This window comes from Lemur catta, chromosome 10 (assembly GCF_020740605.2).
Source record: "Lemur catta isolate mLemCat1 chromosome 10, mLemCat1.pri, whole genome shotgun sequence".
Taxonomy (NCBI): Eukaryota; Metazoa; Chordata; class Mammalia; order Primates; family Lemuridae; genus Lemur; species Lemur catta.
In genome coordinates this window covers 12,716,756-12,737,098 of record NC_059137.1, presented here as the reverse complement: position 1 = coordinate 12,737,098, position 20,343 = coordinate 12,716,756, and the positions used below count along the sequence as shown (strand labels likewise).

Sequence of the window (20,343 nt, the reverse complement as noted above, 5' to 3'; positions counted from 1 at the left end):
GAGCGCCTTGTGGTGTCAGGTGAAGCTAATACCAGCCGAGACCGCGCGCTGCCTCAGCTTTCCTCCCCTGTCCCACCCCGCATCCCTCAGCTTCTTGTCCAGAGAACACACCCCTAATCACTCACTTTCGCAAGAAGCCCCTCTCAGGCTCTGCCTCCAGGAACCCAGCCTGCGATGACAGGAAAGCACTCTTACCAGCCTCCTCCTGCTTTATACGCACAATAGCTCCATGTGTTGGGGTACGAGTTCGTATTATCACCCCATGTTTTGAGAAAACGGACACCAGTGGAGGACAAAATGAAAAAACGGAGAATACAGTGAATTATTAATAAGAGCCCAAACATCAGTTTGAGCCTCTCAGACAACTTGAGCCTCTCAGGGCTGCTTCTAGAGTTTTCCTCAGCTCTCCAGCTTCTTGGAGTCTCAAGGAATCTGAGGCCAGGTGCCACCATTCATACCTGTAATCCTAGTGCTTTGAGAGGACGAGGTGGGAGGACTGCGTGAGGCCAGGAGTTTGAGACCAGCCTGGGTAACACAGTGAGACCCTGTTTCCACCAAAAAAAAAAAAAATTTAATTAGCTGGGTGTGGTGACAACAGCTGAAGGTCCCAGTGACTCGGGAGGCTGAGGTGGGCAGATCGCGTGAGCACAGGAGTTCGAGGCTGCAGGGAGCTCTGATGTATGACAGGCACCACTGTACTCTAGCCTGGGTGACAGAGTGAGACCTTGTCTCTTACAAAGAAAAAGGGAACCTGAAATCTCCCATGGGGCATCCATCTGAGACATCTCTGCCCTCTAGACAAACATTCCCTCCAGGCAAATGTCCAGTTTGTATTTTGATGCTTCTCAATGATGGAGGGCTCACTCCCTCCAAAGAAGCGCCTTCTACTTTTAGACAGTGTAACCATTGGTCTCCTTTCACTCATTTAGCAAATGTTCTTTAAGCACCTACTGTGTGCCAGGCGCTACGCTAAGCTCTGAGGATGCCAGGCTGGTGGGAGAGATAACCAACGGGAAACACCAGAGAAATAAAAATCGCCACTCCGAGGAGTGTTGAGCAGGAGGCACAGGGTGCCCTGAGCTTACTGGGTGGGGGAGTCTAGAGTGGCTTAGGGAGGACAGGGAAGCTTTCCTGAGGACCTGACAACTGAGCTGCCACCTGAAGTACGAGCAGAGGGGAAAGTGTTAAGGACAGAGGGAACGGCGTGTGCAAAGGCCCGTGGGTGGCGCGTGTGCGGCACAGACAGGAAGACCACGGAGGGCTCAGGAGACAGGCCGGGGGAGAACTGTCTGGGAGGAGGTTGGGGGGGTGGGGCAGGGCCCAAACTGCGGTTACCCCCAGAGCAGTGGTTGCCCAAGAGGGTTCCAGGCAGGGCCTCCTCACTGCAGATCATCAGAGCCTCATATTATAATTTTTCTCATGACAAAATGACTCCTCACCTGGTTGCAACATTTCCTTTTCCTTGGGGATTCTTGTACGTGCTCCGGCAGGCCCCCTGCCGCTCTCGTCAGCACCCCAAATGACTCAGAATACAGGCGTTTGAGTCTCAGGGAGGCACACCTAGAAGCGACTGTGGTCACCACAAGCTGCATCAATGCCCAGGGTCTCATCCACAGCCTGGAGGTGACAGGGTGGCACAGGGCCCTGGAACAGAAAGGCCAGTTTCCAGGAGTCAGAAGAACCCACCCGAGGAACCTGGGGGTTCCCCTCTTGGGCACCCGGGCTGCCTCCCCACTTCCCACCTCCCACTTCAGACCTGGGTTGAAATTCACCCACGGCGTGGCCCACCCTGGCACTGCTCTGGGGTTTCCGGTTTTTCTGAGCAGGAGGAGGAAGAGGCAGCTGCAGAGGCTGACGGGAAAGGAGGCCCTTTGGAAGCAAACGGGTCTGCAGAGGGCTGGCCGGGAAACCCCCACGTCGGCTCCCCTGCTCTGCCTTCTCCCCGCTGCCCACTTCCTGCCCAGGGCCCCTGCTCTCCCAGCATGCCTTGCAACCAAACCTGCAGGACAATGACTTTTTGGCTGATGACTAAGGTGCGATAACTTCTCAGACTATATGGTCTGTTCCAAACACTTTATACACATGCACTACAGATGCACACACAGAGACAAACACAGATACCACACGTACTCACATTCAGACCATGCCACAAACACACGTGCCCACGTGTGCACCCACAGAGACTCTTAGAATTGTAGTTACCAAATCTGATAAAACCTCACCATCAGAATCACCACAGAAGCCTGAAAAATTCAGATTGCTAGGCCACAGATATTGAGTCAGCCCACACGCACAGTGGGGCCAGAAAACCACCATTGCAAGAAGGTGTGGAAGAGTAATGGCTTAATCCCCGGAACCTGGGAGTACATTATGCTACATGCCAAAGGGGAATTGAGGTGGTAGATGGAATTAAGGTTGCTAGTTAGCTGACCTTAAAGAGAAAATGTAAAAGTTCTGGATTATGCAGATACAATGGCCTGAAAGTGTGTATGCCCCAAAAAGTCATAGGATGAAACCTTAAGCTCTGACGTGATGGTATTATGAGGTGGGGCCTTTGGAAAGTAATTAGGTCATGAGGGTGGGGCCCTTGTGAATGGGATTAGAGCCCTTATAAGAGGGACCCCAGAGAGCTCTCTACCCTTCTTTCCACCATGTGAGGATACAAGGAGAAGTCAGCAGTCTGCAACCCAGAAGGGACACCTTCCCAGAACCTGGCTGAGCTATCACTGCGATCTCAGACTTCCAGCCTCCAGAACAGGAATGGATTTCTGCTGTTTGTAAGCCACCCAGACTGTAGCACTTTGTGGTAGCAGCCTGGATGGACTAAGGCACTGGGTGAGCCCGAGACAAGAAGATGGGGGCAGAGGAGGAGCGAGAGTCTGAGAAGGAAGCGGCAGTTGCAGTGATGCGACACGAGCACGCAGCCCGTTGTTCCCAGCTTTGCTGATGGAAGGAGGCCGGAAGACAAGGGATGCCGGCAGCTTCCAGAAGCTGGAAAAAGCAAGGAAGCAGATTCTCCCTTGGATCTTCCAGAGAGGAATATAGCCCTGCTGACACTTTGATCTTAGCCCAGTGAGACTCATGGCAGACTTCTGACTTCAGAACTTGCACTTCAGATGATAAATTTGTGCACTTTAAGCCACTAAGTGGTCACTGTTACAGCAGTAAGAGGAAACTAAAACACAGGACCCTTACAGTTCTGGTGCAGTAGTCCCGGAGCCCCTGGGCTCCCCTGGCCAGACAGGCTCTGCTGTAATAATGGGCCTCTGCAGCCCAGGGGGGAAGGCACTGGAGAAAAAGCCCTCTGGTTTTGAAGACACTCCTCTAGGGGCCCCTGAATGGATGCAGATGCTGCCCAGGACTGCCTGCCTTCTGATAGGGCACTGTCCACACCAGCTAATGCTGGTAGCTTTATTTTTTATTTATTTTTTTTTTGAGACAGAGTCTCACTCTGTTGCCTGGGCTAGAGTGCTGTGGTGTCTGCCTAGCTCACAGCAACCTCAAACTCCTGGGCTCAAGCAATCCTCCTGCCCCAGCCTCCCAAGTAGCTGAGACTACAGGCATGTGCCACCATGGCTGGGTAATTTTTTTTGCTATATATATTTTTAGCTGTCCAAATCATTTCTTTCCATTTTTAGTAGAGACGGGGTCTCACTCTTGCTCAGGCTGGTCTCGAACTCCTGACCTTGAGCAATCCTCCCGCCTCGGCCTCCCAGAGTGCTAGGATTACAGGCATGAGCCACTGTGCCCGGCTGCTGGTAGCTATTGATGAAGGCCTTCCCTGAAGCTTCCAGGGCTATGATGATGAATGAGCAGTATAGGCAGGAGAGACAGGTGTGGGAACAAGTTGGGAATCAAAAACAATCAAGATCCAGAATAAGGAAGTCCTAATGGCAGGACATCAGGCAGTGGCACTGAATGAACAAGAGACCTCCCTGGTTTGTCATAAACCACATGGCCTGCTTGGGACAGGATGATCTGAAGGGCAGCTATGACCTGGGCAGCTGCTTCCCTTCCCGGGGCTGGGATTCCCCACGTGCAAAAGGACGTCTCCCTCTTTCAGTCCTCTTCCTTCAGCTGCTAAGCCTGGGGACATAGGAGACAGATGGGGCTGTCCTGTCAGTTACTCATGCACAGGCATCTCTAAGTGCCTACTATGTGCTGGCCCCCAGCTGCAGTTGTCTCACGCACACAGTTTCAATTATTCCGCAAACACCCTAAAGCAGTTAAGTGAAAGAGGCCAGACATAGAGGACTGATACCTATGATTCCACTTATGTGAGGTTCCTAAAATAGGCAAATTCATAGAGATAAAAAGTAGCATAGTGGATGCTGGGGTGGGGGCTGGGCAGTTAGTGATTAACAGGTGCAGAGTTTCTGTCTGTGATGATGAAAAGGTTCTAGAGCCGGTGGTGGTTGCTCAACAATGTAAATGGACTTCATGCTACCGAATTGTGCACTTAAAATGATTAAAGTGGTAAATTATGTTATGTATATTTTACCACAATAAAAGAATGTTAAAGCACCTTAAAGCAAAGATGATTCACCCCATTTTACAGTTGAGGAAACTGAGCCTCAGAGAGATTAATTGATATACCCAATCTCCTAGCAGAGAATAGAGGAGTTAGAATTTGAATCCAGGTTTGACTCTAAATCCAGGTTCTCCTTTTGCCCATATCTTTCCTCCATTCTTTCCAAAGGCCCGTAGGGGGGTCTCCTCGGGAGGAGACCCCACGCCAGGCGCAGTAGAGGGGTGGTGGAGACACGAGGTGAGCAGTTCTCAGGAGAGCACTTCTGAGACCACAGGAGCAGGCTTGGCTCTGAGGTCATGAGCAGGCCAGCAGGGGAGGCTGGGCCCGGGCCTCTCACCCCCACCCCCACGGCTCAGTTGCTTCTCTGGGTTTCCCTTGACAACCTTTGCTTTCCATGATGACATTGGAAACAGCTGGCCCAGGGGACACGCAAACCAGAGCCCCTTTCCAGGCAGGAAAGACGTCCATCTGCTCTCTGTTTGTAGCAACAGTCACTAGAGAGCTCGCAGCCTCCCTGGCAATCCTGCCACCCAGAGGGAGGGAGCCGGAGGGAGGTCAAATGGCCACGCAGAGCTACACAGCAACCCAGCAGACGTTTCCAGAACTAACACCCTTCAGCACCCAATGCCGCCGGCTGTCACCCTCCTTCCAAGTGTCAGAGGCTGGCACAGAGAGAAGCCCTCAGAGACCTGGAGGGGTAGACAGGTTCTGCCCCTGCCCCAGAATAGCCTAGAATACAGAGGGGCAGGTGGCTGGAGAACAGCCCTACTGACCACAGGCAAAGCAGGAAAGAGGGGCCCAGGGAGGGTGTGACCACTCCCAGGGGCCCTCGGGGTTGGTGAGGGCGGGGCTAGATGTCTATTGCTATGCAAGAGATCACCCCAAAATTTAGTGACGTACAACAACAACTGTGAGTTATCTCATCGTTTCTGGGGTCAGAAATCCAGGTTCAGCTTAGCTGGGTGTGTCCGGCCCACGGTGTGGGCTGGAGCTGCAGTCTCCCCGAGGGACCCATTCCCGCGGTCACTGGTAGGATTCAGTTCCTCCCGAGCTGCAGGGCTTAGTTCCTCCCCCGTGGTGGGTCAGAGGGCTGGCTCTGCCCCTCACCCCATGGGCCTGTCCACAGAGCAGCTCCCGGCTTGGCCACCGGCTGCCCTCAGTCCGAGCGGATGAGAGACCGAGCTGGAAGCCACAGTCTTCTTGCAACCTCACGGGTCACATCCATCACTTTTGCCATATTCTCCTTGTTAGAAACGAGTCGCTAGGTCCAGCTCACGCTCAGAGAGAGGGGCTACGTGAGGGCAGTGGGGGTGACTGGGGGCTGTCTGGAGGCTTCCTGCTACAGCCACCTAGTAGCTGCTCCCGAAGCCTTCCCTCAGGGCAGAGCTGGGACAGGGGTCGTCAGGAGGGCAGCAGCTGGCTCACCGGGAACAGCCCCTTTGGAAGGGGGCAGGGAAGCCCAGCTCCTTGGGGTGCTGGCGTTTGGGCAGATGGCAGTTCCTCGTTTGAGACGCTTCTCTGTCCCAGATATGCTGAGGCCACTGGCGTCTTAGCCTTGGTCAGAGCCCTCTCCTATACTTTCATTGTGCAGCTGGGGAAACTGAGGCCCAGAGAGGACAAGCGACTTGTCCAGGCTCACTGCCATCATGGTGGCAGAGCCAGACAAGACTGAGAGCTCCGAGCTCTTTTTTTTTTTTTTTTTTGAGACAGAGTCTCACTCTGTTGCCTGGGCTAGAATGAGTGCCATGGTGTCAGCCTAGCTCACAGCAACCTCAAACTCCTGGGCTCAAGCAATCCTTCTGCCTCAGTCTCCCGAGTAGCTGGGACTACAGGCATGCGCCACCATGCCCGGCTAATTTTTTTCTATATATATTTTTAGCTGTCCAGCTAATTTCTTTCTATTTTTAGTAGAGACGGGGGTCTCACTCTTGCTCTGGCTGGTCTCGAACTCCTGACCTCAAGCAATCTTCTCGCCTCGGCCTCCCAGAGTGCTAGGATTACAGGCGTGAGCCACCGCGCCCGGCCGAGCTCTGAGCTCTTGACCTCTGTCTCACGGAGCAGCTCGGCTGTCCGTCCCAGGCTGTGTTCCTGACTCCCTTTCTTTAATAAAATAGCTGTCCCACAGATTCAACCACCCCTAAAGAACACGGTATTTGGTTCTGCTTAATGTTTGGAAACTTTCCTACATATAATGTCTCTTCGTCTGTGTCCTTTCCCCTTGGTGTCATGTTTCTAAGGTTCATCTGCATTTGTTTCTGGTTTCAGTTCCTTCTGATCACTGTTGTATAACAGTCCCCCGTTTGAACAGCAACTTGGGGCATAAATTGTGATATATTCCTTTAGTTTTTTTCCCTTGGTACATACATGATTGATAAATCCCTCTTGGGAAAGGCTATGTGTATGTTCTTCCTCTGTTTGGTGTTAAACTTGTGCTGGGACCTAGATAACTTTTGTCATTGATTGACTGATTGATTGATTACTGGTCCATGAGGCTGGGAGCCTGGAGTCCGCGGGTCTGCAGCAATGCTACCACTTAGTCACCCCCTCCGCTGGCTGTCCTGTGGGGCCCAGTGCTCGCTGTGTCCCAGAGGGCTCTGGTGGTGAGAAAGCGCTTCCTTGGGTTGAGGAGGAAGCTGCCTCTTTGCATCTTTCTCTCATGGGACATGTGTGCACGGTGACAGCCTGCAGCAGAGAGCAATGGTTCTCTCCCACCCCAGCGCCACATCCTCCCCCTGCACAAGACAAGGGTTCCAGTTCTCCACCCACCCCATTGCTGTCCCTACACCGGCTCGTTTTCACTTGAGTGTGACCGTGGGTGTGACCCAGGTCTTGCCAACTGTGGATATAGATAATGTCCTGCTGGCAGTTAGCTCTCAACACCTTCCACCTGCTCCTGCAGGAGCCTTAGTCCCAAGGAGTATGACACAGTCGTGGCCACGGCCGGGGCTCTCGGTGCCCGCATTGCTGCTGGCTGAGCAGGAGACACATCATCTGAGACGGCCGTCCCCTCTGCCCCTCCCGGGTTCTGCCACCAAGATTCAGCCTATAGAGCTGCCACCTCCACTCGCAGACCTCACAGTGCTGCCACAGCTTGGCAGGCAGCTGCAAAAGGGAAGGTTCAGTGCTTGAACCTCACTCAGTCCTCCCAGGAAGCTCCTCAGGCCCCACGTAAATCAGCAGGTACCCACAGCATGGGGCTGGGTGAAGAGCGTCCCCTAACTGGACACACGTACAAAAGTGTCCGAATTCCAGCTATGATCAGCCAGGACCCCCAGGACACAGGGATGATGGGCTCCCCGCTCCCATTCCCTGCTAATACACACACCCACCCACACTTTTAGGTGAATGAAGACAAGAGAAGAAAAAATGATTTTGAAATCTTTGTTTGTTTAGTAGAAGCCTCTGAAAGTTTTTTGTCCTCTTATGATACAGAGGGAGGCAGCATTTTCAAGTCAATTCAGGAGCAACTGCTGTATACTAAGCCCTGGGTGAGGAAGTAGAGAAGAAACAATAGTTTAAGAAAGTCATAGTCACTGAGGAAATATATTAATATGTTAATATAATAATACTATTTTTCCAGCTCTCCTATGGCTCTGAACACCTTCTGCTTGGAGTTTCTTCGTGTAAGAGGCATAACTCACATGCCCACTGAGCCCCTGGGGACCCAGCCCAGGGCTTGGCTCATAATAAACACATAATCATAGAAATCAAGAATTAGGGCCAGGCGTGGTGGCTCACACCTGTAATCCTAGCACTCTGGGAGGCCAAGGCGGGAGGATCGCTTGAGCTCAGGATTTTGATACCAGCCTGAGCAAGAGCCAGACTCTGTCTCTACTAAAATAGAAAAAATTAGCCGGGCATGGTGGCGCATGCCTGTAGTCCCAGCTACTCGGGAGGCTGAGGCAGAAGGATCGCTTGAGCCCAGGAGTTTGAGGTTGCTGTGTGCTAGGCTGATGCCACAGCACTCTAGCCCAGGCAACAGAGTGAGACTCTGTCTCAAAAAAAAAAAGAAAGAAAGAAACCAAGAATTATAGGGAAAGTTGGGACCGGACTGTGTCACTGCCCTGCTCAACAACCTTTAATGGCTCCCCATTATCTGCCCCCAGGCCCAGCCCCACCTCTCTTTCTTTCTTTCTTCCTTTTCTTTCTTTCCTTTTTCTTTCTTTCCTTTCTTTCTTTCTCTCTTTCTTTCTCTCTCTCTCTCTCTCTTCCTCTCCCTCTCTTCCTTCCTTCCCTTCCCTCCCTCCCTCCCTCCCTTCCTTCCTTCCTTCCTTTCTTTCTTTTCTTTCTTTCTTTCTTTTTTAGAGACTGGGTCTCACTCTGTCACCCAGGCTAGAGTGCAGTGGTGCAATCATAGCTCACTGCAGCCTTGAACTCCTGGGCTCAAGTGATCCCAAGTATCTGGGACTACAGGCGCCACCACCATGGCTGGCTAATTTTTTATTTAATTTTTGCTAGAGATGGGGTCTCACTATGTTGCCCAGGCTTATCCTCATTTCTTATCGTGCACCCCCATGTCCCTGGTTCTCCAGCCCCCAGGCACATGGGACTCAGTGTTTCAGTTGGGGAAGCAGAACCATCGGCAGCGACAGAGACTCGGGGTACATCATAGGCAGTTGACCGTGTGCAATATAGGAGCTTACACAGCTGTGGCTTCTGCAGCCCGTGCTGGGTCTGAGGCCAGCAGGGCAGGCAGCTGGACACAAGTGGAGGAGAGCGAGGGCTGGCTGGAACCCACGGGAACAAACTGGGACCCGCAGTGGTCTGTTGTGTCCGAGCCTGCAGCTTCCACCGTGGGGTTGACCTGCAGGAGAAACTGGAGTCTTTATTGAAGAAAGTGCCAAGAGATGCAGAAACTGAAGGAGAAGATCCAGTGGGAGCTGGAACAGACGTGGGCCCCGCTGCCACGTCACGCCCAAACCAGTGAGCCCACGGGTCCATGGCAGCACATGTGAGCAGCATCCGTGTCTCCCCCGAACTCGGCACAAATGTGTTGGGTGCTTCACTCTCACTGCTCAAATCTCCCACAGATTTTTCTTTTCTTTTCTTTTTTAGTTTTTAAAATATACCTTAGAAAAAATAAAAATTTTAATAATGAGGAATATAGACTTTAAACTATTGTAATAGAGACGTGACAAGCCCAGTCCCTCCTGAATTCACTGTAACCAAGGTGACACTCACCAGCTCCCAGGACCTGTGTGCCTTGTTTGGGAAGCGTCAGGACCTTGGGCTGTGGCTTGCACGGGGCCATTTATCCCGTCCCCAGACTTCACAGGGGAGTCCGTGAAGTGCAGAAGTCAATAAAGACATGCTCGTTAGAGAAACAGCACATTTCAAAGCCACTGTAAAGTAATAAACCTGCAATCCTTCCACGAACACGGGAGAGAACAGTAAGCTGCACAACCTCCCTTCTCCTGTATATCCGCTTTCTAAAAGGCCTCAAGATGCCTGTGGGCTAGTCAAAGTTCCCCTTGAAAAACCAGCAGAGTTCTCTTCCTGGGGTTCACACAGATTTTTCTTAAGGCCAGCCCTGACCAGCAGGAAATTCCAGGAAACGTAAGTTGCAGTTCAGCGAAATTTGACCAGACACACACTTCCTCAGCCTGCTTCCTTTGCCCGGAATGTTCTTCCCTATTCTCCTCCTGAAGGACTCCTACTCATCCATGAAAGCCCTGCACAACTGGATCTCCATTCCTCAAGTCTCTCCTGTCATCCCTGGGCAGACTTAGCCTCTCCATGGGCCCCAGGACACTTGGTTCCCACCTGCTTTAGAACCTTAACACAAGATTGGGTGAGGTGGCTCACACCTGTAATCCTAGCACTCTGGGAGGCTGAGGCGGGAGGATCACTTGAGCTCAGGAGTTCAAGACCAGCCACAGCAAGAGCGAGACCCCGTCTCTATGAAAAAATAGAAAGAAATTAGCTGGGCAACTAAAAATAGAAAAAATTAGCCAGGCATGGTGGTGCACACCTATAGTCCTAGCTACTTGGGAGGCTGAGGCAGGAAGATCGCTTGAGCCCAGGAGTTTGAGGTTGCTGATGCCACAGCACTCTAGCCCGGGCAATAGAGCAAGACTCTGTCTCAAAAAACAAAAACAAAAACAAAAATCAACCTTAACACATCCTATTCCAGAGAGCTAATATCTGTCTCCCACCCTCCAATGTGAGGGCTGGTCTGTGCTATCTCTGGGACCCAGGGGACCAGATACTACTAAACAATGCCTCTGTCAGTCTTCATACTGACCCTTTGAAGGAAAATGTTTGTATTGTCCCCATTCGACAGCTGAGGAACTAAGAAACTAAGTCTCCAACAGGAGAAGTCACTTGCCCAAAGCTGTACAACGGATGGGGCCAGAGGCAGGACCCAAACCCTGTCCTGTCTGACTTCAGAGCCCAGATTCCTGATCACCGAATCATTCTTAAGGTAGAAAATATGAAAAATGCCGTGAAAGTGATGTGACCAACCTTCCTGGTTTGCCTCGGCCTGAGGACGTTCTTGGAATGTGAGATTTTCAGTTGTAAAACTGGGATCGTCCCAGGCAAAGCGGGACAAGTTGGTGGCCCTAAAAGAAAAGGCCCCGACTGGTCAAAGGCTGGAGGGTTCTGGGAGCCAGGGAGGGGCCCAGAGGCCAAAGGATCCTGCAGCAACCAGAAGGGAGTTTTGAAATTGGTTTTATTTGTTATCCACCGTCTTCCTTCCTCAGGAACTCAGCCCTCTTGGTTATTAAGAAAGCAACTTTGGGCAATCGCAGTTTCTGCAGTGACTGCCTTGGCCGCACATGGGGCTGTGCTAGGGGGTGGCTGAGTGGGACGGGGTGGCTGAGTGGGACGGGGCGGGCAGGGTGCACGGGCTCCCTTCCTACATCACGAGGCTGGAGACTAAGGTCCAAACGGAAGCTCCCAGAGCCCGCAGGGGTCAGGGCTCTTCTCTGGGCTCTGCCCCTCGGTGGGAGCTAAAGACACATCAGCAGGCCCAATGAGGTAGAATCCCAGCCTCCTAAACAGCACTGGGGCAACTGTCCGATCCAGCCTATCCGTTCAGCCCCGGGAAGGGACTTGTCCAAAGTCACAGGGCGACAGAGACCAGAGCTGCAGCTAAAACTCAGGTCTCCAGGCTGCTATCCCCCAGCGGGGAGACTCCCTGGGCAGGAAGTAGTGCAGGGCACACCAGTGACTTCAGGCAAGAGGTCACAGGGCAGAGTGTGGAGCAGGGGGCTTTGCAGTTGGTTCTGCTTCTTTACAAAAAGGAGACGTCTTTTTTCTCCCAGTTCCCTTCATAGATGCATCAGGCTGAAGCTGCAGATGGGCAAGGACCGGGTGGGGCTCCCCCACGGGGGCAGCCCCAGTGCCTTACCCGGTGCCTGGACTATGGCAGGCCCTGGGCAGACATTCACTCAATGAGTGGGTGTGGGGGGAAGGTATTCTCATCCTCTCTTGCTTGGGGCAGATTTGCACCTGGATTACCCTACCACTCCCTCTCTCCCTGCAAAGGAGTCAGCTTGTAACTGGGGTGGGGGTGAGGGTTAGGGGAGGGATGTGGATGAAACCCAGGCCCTCTGACAAGCAATTATCTCAAGATAGTGACTCTAGGGGATAGAAACCACCGCCATCTCCTTTTCCCCACTCCTATTCCCTGGGGCGCTACTGGGAGACAATGCTCCAAGTCTTGCAAGCAGAGCCACTGAGTCCCCTTTGTCCTGGACTGTCTTTTCAATGGCGTTTGTATAGCCAACACATCAGAAGACAGAGCGAGGGTCTCTCTGAATCAAAGCGCAGGCATATTTACTGCCCATTATAAAAGGTTTGGGTTCTCTAAACTCAGAGGCATCTCTTGTAATCTAATCCACTGTGTGTGTGTTCATACAGCTTGACTCATCTGCGTCACCTTGTGTAGAGTTGCCTGTTAAAAATACAAGACACCCAGTGCAACTTGAATTTCAGGTAAACAATGATTAGTTTTTTAGTCTATGTATGTCCCATGCAACATTTGACACATATTAAAAATGTATTCATTGTTAATCTAAAATTCAAATTCAACTGGGTATGTCATATTGTAATTTTCTACATCTGGCAACCTTACCTCTGTGGGAATTGGGGCCAAAAGAAACTAATGCTAATATGCTGATGCTCGTGCTGCTTGTCATGTTGTGAGTAATAAAGTCCTTTGTCTCTGACCTAGGAGTATTTTGTCTTCTGCCAGCATCTAAGTCTACCCAGCAGGGTAAAATCTCATACCCTTTCCAGTTCTTAATAGGTAGCCCCAGCCTAAGCTTGGAGACTGGCATAGAGTTGGCAGCCAAAAATATTTGTGGAATAAATGGTTGTCAATCCATGGGAATTGCTGCCAAGTACACAGAATTCCTCAGAGATTTAGAATGTGTTACTGGGGTTGGTGCAGCAGCTACACATCTCACTAACTCATTGTTGTTACCATGGTTACTATAACTACATAGCGCTTCATGGTTTCCAAAGAGCATTTTCATGCATTTTCTTTTTTAATTTCCCAATGACTCTCTGAAATATGTGTGATTGTTCTTACTTTAGAGATCAGGAACTGAAGTCCAGGGTCAAGAAGGACATTGCACAAGGACATACAGCCAGGAAGTGGGACGGTTGGGAGTCACTCAACCCCAGGGGACTTGCTAAGAGCTACTATGTGCCCACCACTGTGCTGAGCACACTGTATCCTTTATCTCGTGAAAGTCTGTAACTTCGTTATGATGTGGGCTTCATCAGCCCCAAAGGAGTCATACATGCTCCCCCCCACCAGATTCACAGAGCTGGGGAGTGTGGCCAAGTCAGAATGAGAACTCACTTCTGTTTGATGTCAAAGCCTGAGCAAAAATGGTAGGAGGTAGTGGCGGTGGGGTGGGATGGGGCCCAGCAGAGAACAGCATTGCAGGCAGCTACACCCTTCACGCCATTCCCCAGCTAGCAGACAGTGGGTGCCAGGCAGGGTCCCGGGGCCCTGGGCCACGAGCTAGCTGTGGCTAGACCTACCAAATATGCTGAAGTTTGAAATGACGGTCCCTTCCCAGTTGGGAACTGCAGCACCAGGCAGGGAAACTGAGGCAGCCCAGCCACAGAGACTAGACTAGTTCAGCAACAACACATCCTGGGACTTCAACAAATACCACAGTTCATTGCAGGGCCCACAGGCTGGCGGGCTGGGCTGCCCCAGGGTCCCAACAGTGATTCAGGTTGGAAGGGACAGGAGGAGAATAATGATGTTTTATACAGACCTTGGGGAAAGGTGACTTTTTCAGGAAAACATACTCTTCTATGCCAGAGTTTCCCAGAATATGTTGTTGTTGTTGTTTTCACACCCAGGAAATGCTTCCAGAATATGTTTTCTGAAACATTACTTTCAGGAAGACAAAAAAGGAAAGTCTATGGTGAAATAAGTTTGAGAAATGCCACAGCCCACCTTTCCCTCTTGGATTTATAGAGTCTTCAGTATATTAAAGGCTCTGACAAGTCATGTAGCAAAGAAAGTTGTTACATTTTATTTAACCTGGAAGTTTCTAAAATATCTGATCATGGCATTTATCCCTCACTGGCTGATTTTTTCTTTTCTTTTCTTTTTTAGTAAAAACTCTCATTAAGACATTTTGGAAAATCCTGGAATTACAAGAATTTAGAGGCCTCAGATTTCTTCAAATTCTCCTTTTTTCCTGTTTCAGTAGAATGAAACCTTGATTTTTGGCTCAGGAAATGGAAAAGGGCAGCGTGGGGACACTGTGCAGTGCCAGGGGATACCACCCAGCAGGGCACACTCAGTACCCCACGTGCTCTGTATGAACAGCGCCTCCTGGAATTGTGCAGGGCGGCAGCCCCAGCAGCATTGCTCACCGTAAAGAAGTGCTCTGATAGAGCCTGCTTGTCTCGGGGCCCTTTGCATGTTTCCCATCAAGGCTTTCAGGAAACACTTTCCAGTGGTAAGAAACCATATTTAGCACTTGCCTCGTGAGCCAGAGGAAACACAGCTGAGGCCAAAGTCCCCCACCCCACATAAAAGGGAGAAGGAGCATCATCTTGCCCCCAGAACTAGCCTCAGGAAGCAGCTGACAACTAAGTTTGCTGTGCAGTGGGCCAGGCCAATTCTGATGCCCTCACCCACTCTCCTGCCAGCTCTTCCAGGGCCTGAAAACCCACCCCTAGAGTCACCCCTTTTGGCCTGTGGATGGTTCCTAGGCTATAAGCCTCCTAGGAAAATGTAACTAACCCCCCCGCCCCCAGCCCTGAAAAGAGACCCTCTTGGATCACATTGTCCCTAAAAACCCAAGGGCATTACATTAGTTAAGCTGTGGCCCAAAGAACTAATACATGAGACGTTAGCAAATGTTGCAAGAAAAAGCGGTTTCATGCTTACAACAGTTCAGGCGACTCTGTATCCTGCAGGCCCACAGCACACATAAAGTGCTGGAAGTCCTCAGGGACAGAGCCTTGGACTTATGTGAGCACAGAACAGCTATTTATATCCACCAGGCGTGGGAAATGCTGGGCTTAGGAAATTTGGTCAACAACTCAGTAAGAGCCATGCTTGCAGGAACGGGCCAGGGGGAGAGGATGGATGTTCTGTAAAGCAACCCTGTGGCCTCAGCTGTCAGGCAGGCGTGAATTCAAGTCTCACCACCATAATTTAGGACTATACAGCCTTGGGCAAGTTCCTGAACCTCCCTGACCTGAAATGCCCCATCTGTAAAAGAGGAATAACAAAAATTCCTATCACATGTGGTTTTTGTAAGTATTAAAATGAGACAATGCACATGGCAAGTGCTCAATGAATGGTTGTAGCCATTATTGTAGTCGCTGTTGTTGTTTTTTGTTATTGTTCCAGGTTGTTATGGGGATGGAATGGAGAGGGCACGTGGCAAGAAGTGAGAGGAGGAGGGAAAAGGCCAGGCATACATTTGACTGCCCTGGGATGTCCTCTCATGTCACAGTTGGAAGAGCCTTCCCTTGCCATGAAGTTGGGAGAACCAAAATCCAGAGAGACCAAGAGACTTTCCCCAAATCACGCAGTGAGTTACTCTCAAGCCAGGAATTCATTCATTCATTCATTCCACAAATATTTACCAAGCACCTACTCTATTAGGTGGACGCAATTTGCATCATCTAAGAAACATACTCAGCACACGTCAGAAATCTCATACTTGGAATTGACCTTATAGAAACTTTTGCAAAATGTTTTCAAGATAAATGTATTTTTAAAAAGGACATAAGAAAATACACAGGTATCTACTCATTTGAACAAAAGGAATACAGTTAAGGCAAACCAGGGACTAAGGGGATCAGTTACCTGCAGTGGGTAGGAGGGACCGGGGTTGGGGGGAGGGATGGGGGTGACACTTCTCTGAGGATACCTCTTGCATAGCTGTGATTCTTAGAACCATGGCAACATTGCACATACCCCCAGAATGAATAAATAAATTAACCAGGCCGTCACACAAGAGAACTAACAGTATTATAAATGAATAATGTCACCACACTGAAGGCAGTGGGGAAGGAAAGTAATTTAGGAAACTTTGGGAAACAGTTGTCATGACTCTTTGGAAATATTTACTGTACTGTAAATATTTACAGTAAAATTTACAGTAAATACTGTCATATTTCCTATAAAGCTAGGGACAAAAAGAAGTGTACACACTATCGTATTCTTGTGAGTAAATCTGTTTTCACAGGGGTATGGGTTAGCAATCCTGAAACTACGTGTATATACCAGGGTTGAGCAGTTAAGTAAATATGCTGTGCATAATGAAGGCCACGTTTCTCATTGTTGGAGAGAAGAGTCAGAAACAAGCAAAGAAGGAAGGCTGGAACAAATCCTGTGGCATTGGACTGGAATCAGAGGTATCGGTATGAAGCCCTGGATGTATGCTGGATATGTATTGGAGATGCATACACACGCATACACACATGTGCACACACAAGCACACACATACACACATGTACAGTTGATTCTCATCATTTGCCGTTGTCATGTCATCTTAGTTTCCTCCAATCTGTGACAATTTCTCAGTTGTTCTTTGTCTTTTGTGACCTCTGCACCTTTGAAGAGTTTTAGCTAGTTGTTTGTAAACTGCCCCTCAAGTTGTATGTGTCTGATATTTTCTCGTGATTCGAGGCAAGAACCCTGCAGGAGCCATCTGGTGTCCTGCTCAGTGCAGCCTGTCAGGAGGTCCCTGATGTCCACATACCTTGCTGCTGGTGACGTTCACTGGGCTCACCTGGTTCAGACAATATCTGCCAGGTCTCTCCCCTGTAAAATTACTACCTGTCCTTTATAATTCATGAATGTCTTGTGGAGAGGCACTTAGGGATTATACAAATGTCCTGTTTCTCATCACACTCTGGCCCGCTAATTTTAGCAGCTGTCAGACTCTTTCCTACCTCATTAATACTCTGGTGTGCACCTAACAGTTATGTCTTGTTTCCAGTATTCCTTCTACACTGGTTAACTGGACTTCTAAGAAAAAGCCGCCCTTTCTCCTTCATTTACTCATTTATGCAATCATTTCTATCACTAAACATTTATGAATATTTATTCTGAGTTATCATCTGTCACCATGATTATTTCTTTTGTTACTCAAATTGTCCCAGATTTTGAATTCTTCCTTACTTTTTGGTGCCACGAGATCTTCCAGTTTCATCTGTATCTTCCCTGTCCCAATCCTGAATCAGCCCTTTCTCCAAAGAGTCCTGATTCTTTCTATTAGGAAATAGTATGTGAAACTAAAATCTGGGTGCTAAATGTGCTCCTTGCTATTGGGGCCTCACTGGCCCTAGTCCCTCTCAGCAGATAGAGCTAGAAGTATGTTTATATGTGCTAATGTGTATACTGTGGAGGTTAACGTTAGGTGTCAACTCAGCTGGGCCACAGTGCCGAGACATGTGGTCAAACATTATTCTGAATGTTTCTGTGAGGGTGTTTTTGGACAAGACTAACATTTAAAACAGATTACCCTCTGTGTGTGGGTGGGCCTCGCCCAATCAGGTGAAGGCCTGAGCAGAATGAAGATGGCTTCTCCCACGAGCAGGAGGGAATCCTGCAGCTGACGGCTTTTGGACTTGAACCAAAGGCCATCTGCTAGGTCCTCCCTAGGTCTCCAGCCTGCCAGCCAGAGTTTATGCTTGTCAGCCTCTATAATGACATGAGCCAATTCCTTAAAATAAATATTTTTTTCTACGTATACACATCCTACTAGCTCTTTTTCTTTGGAGAACTCTGATTAATACATGTGCACATATTTCTCTCTCCTCTCTCTGTGTATATATGACATTATATAATATATGTATATATGCTGTCTATTACAGTTTATCTACATAGTTGATCTGGTAGCAGATTTTGGAGGCAACACATTCCTCATTTGGGTGTGTCACTCTGCCCCATCTATTGAGTGGCTTGAGAAGCTGCTATTTTGCACGGGGCCCAGAACAGAAGGCTCTGCAACAGGTCCAGTGGGTAGATGAGAACAGGGGGAAGAAGGGTAGTGGGAATAGGGACAAGAGATAAGTGTGGGGTGACACTTCTCTGTGCGAGCTGCTCTGCCACATGGGCCATATGACCCAGTAGATCCCATGGTACTGGAGGTGTCAGTGGCAGACAGGGACGCTGTCTGGGGCCTTGGGCAAGCCCCTGTGGGTGCATCGCAGCACATGCCCTTAGGACTTTGGAGCAAGACCCTGCCACCTGCTGCAGATAGCTCCTCTGCTTTTGGGAGACCACTCTTGGACGGCTACTAGGCCTTCGTAGAAACTGAACGCTTGACCACGGGCCACCAAGTTACCGTGTGACCTGCGCTGCCCATCAGGAACTGGAAGCTATCTACCCTCCAAGCCGTTGAGTTGGAGTGTGCAGCATCACTCTGTCATCAGCTGGAGGTGGCATGTATGTGACCAGGTACAAGCAGGCCTTGGTGCCACAGATAAATTACATGAAGAAGTGGCCCAAACGCCCATGGCTCCTGCTCCTGTTCCACTGCCTGCTCCCTGCCTGCACCTATGGCCTTGGAGGGAGCTCCCATAATCAGCTGACAGAGGAAGAGAAGACTCGGGCCTGGTTCACAGATGGTTCTGCGCGATACTCAGGCACCACCTGAAGGTGGACGGCTGCGGCACCACAGCTCCCCTCTGCGACATCCCTGAGGGATAGCAGTGAAGGGAAATCTTCTCAACGGCAGAACTTCAGGCAGCGCACCTGGTCATGCACTTTTCTTGGAAGAGAAATGGCCAGATGTGCAATTATATACTGATTCATGGGCTGTAGCCAATGGTTTGGCCAGATGGTCAGGGACTCGGAAGAAACATGATTGGAAAATTGGTGACAAAGAAATCTGGAGAAGAGGTATGTGAATAGATCTCCCTGAGTGGGCAAAAATGTGAAGATATTTGTACCAAAGGGTGACTTCAGCAGAGGCGGACTTTAATAATCAAGTGGGTAGGAGGACCCATTCTGTGGATAGCAGTCAGCCTCTCTCCCCAGCCACCCTGTCATTGCCCGGTGGGCTCGTGAACGCAATGTTCAAGGTGGCAGGATGGAGGCTATGCGTGGGCTGGGCAATGTGGACTTCCACTCACCAAGGCCAACCTTCCTATGGTCACCTTTGAGTGCCCAATCTGCCAGCAGCAAGACCAACACTGAGCCGCCAGTATGGTACTATTTCCTGGGGTGATCAGCCAGCGACCTGGACTGCTTTCCTCATGGAAGGAGCAGCGTGTCCTTTACTCGGGACACAGTTTGCTCTCCCTGCACACAGCGCTTCTGCCAGAACTACCACCCTTGGACTGCCAGCGTGCCTTGTTCACTGTCACAGTGTTCTGCACAGCATTGCAGCAGTGCCTCTGACCAAGAAACCCACTTCACAGCCAAAGGAGTGTGGCCATGGGCCCTCTCTCACGGAATGTGCTGGTCTTGTCACGTTCCCTGCCATCCTGAAGCAGCTGGCTTCATAGAACAGTGGGATGGCCTTTTGAAGTCACGGTTACAGTGCCAGCTAGGTGACAGTAGTCTGTAGGGCAGGGGCAGGGTTCTCCCGAAGGCTGTGTATGCTCTGAATCGGCATCCAACATTTATGTGGTCGTGTTTCTCCCACAGTCAGGATTCACGGGTCCAGGAATCATGGGTGGAACTGGGAGTGGCTCTGCTCGCCATTACCCCTGGTAACCCCCTAGCAAAATTAAAAAGTTTTTTTTTTCTTTTTCCAAGTCAACAACCACAAACACTAGCAAAATTTTTACTTCCTGTTTCCACGACTTTATGCTTTGCTGGCCTAGAGGTCTCCGTTCCAGAGGGAGAAATGCTGCCACCAGGAGACACAACAGCGATGCCCCTGAACTGGAAGTTAAGACCGCCAGCCACTCTGGGCTCCTCCTGTCTCTGAGTCAGCAGCTGCGAAGGGAGCTGCAGTGTTGGCTGGGGTGACTGAGCCAGACTGCCCAAGTGGACCACTGCCCTACAACGGGGGTAAGGGAGAGTATGTCTGGAGTCCAGGAGACCCCTCAGGGAATCTCTTAGTTTAACCAGGCCCTGTGATTAATGTCAATAGGAAACTACAGAAACACAACCCAGGCAAGATTGTGAATGGCCCAGACCTTGCAGGAATGTTGAGTTTGGGTCACTCCACCAGGTAGAGAACCACCACCAGCTGTGGTGCTTGCTGAAGGCAAGAATTGATAGTAGAAGAAGGTAGTTATAAAAACCAGCTACGACCACATGACCAGTTACAGAACTGAGCATGGTAATTGTCGTATTTTCTCCCTACTGTTAAGAATATGTTTGCGTGTGCGTACATGCATATATTAATCAAATA

At 50.1% G+C, this 20,343-nt stretch overlaps 2 long non-coding RNA genes across 3 annotated transcripts; both read right to left on the bottom strand.

Moving 5' to 3' along the window:
- Positions 1–507: 507 nt before the first annotated feature.
- Positions 508–1,876, bottom strand: LOC123646480. Its single transcript, XR_006737913.1, has 3 exons — positions 1,757–1,876; positions 1,440–1,644; positions 508–545 (listed from the first exon to the last, which is right to left on the bottom strand). It is a non-coding gene; the product is annotated as an uncharacterized LOC123646480 (long non-coding RNA).
- A 6,044-nt stretch (positions 1,877–7,920) lies between these two features.
- On the bottom strand, positions 7,921–10,365 carry LOC123646479. Of its 2 annotated transcripts, XR_006737912.1 has the most exons (4): positions 10,339–10,365; positions 9,713–9,798; positions 9,175–9,600; positions 7,921–8,015 (listed from the first exon to the last, which is right to left on the bottom strand). It is a non-coding gene; the product is annotated as an uncharacterized LOC123646479 (long non-coding RNA). The 2 variants fall into 2 exon arrangements; XR_006737911.1 differs by lacking the exon at positions 10,339–10,365 and having other exon boundaries at positions 9,713–10,019.
- Between the last annotated feature and the right edge of the window lie 9,978 nt (positions 10,366–20,343).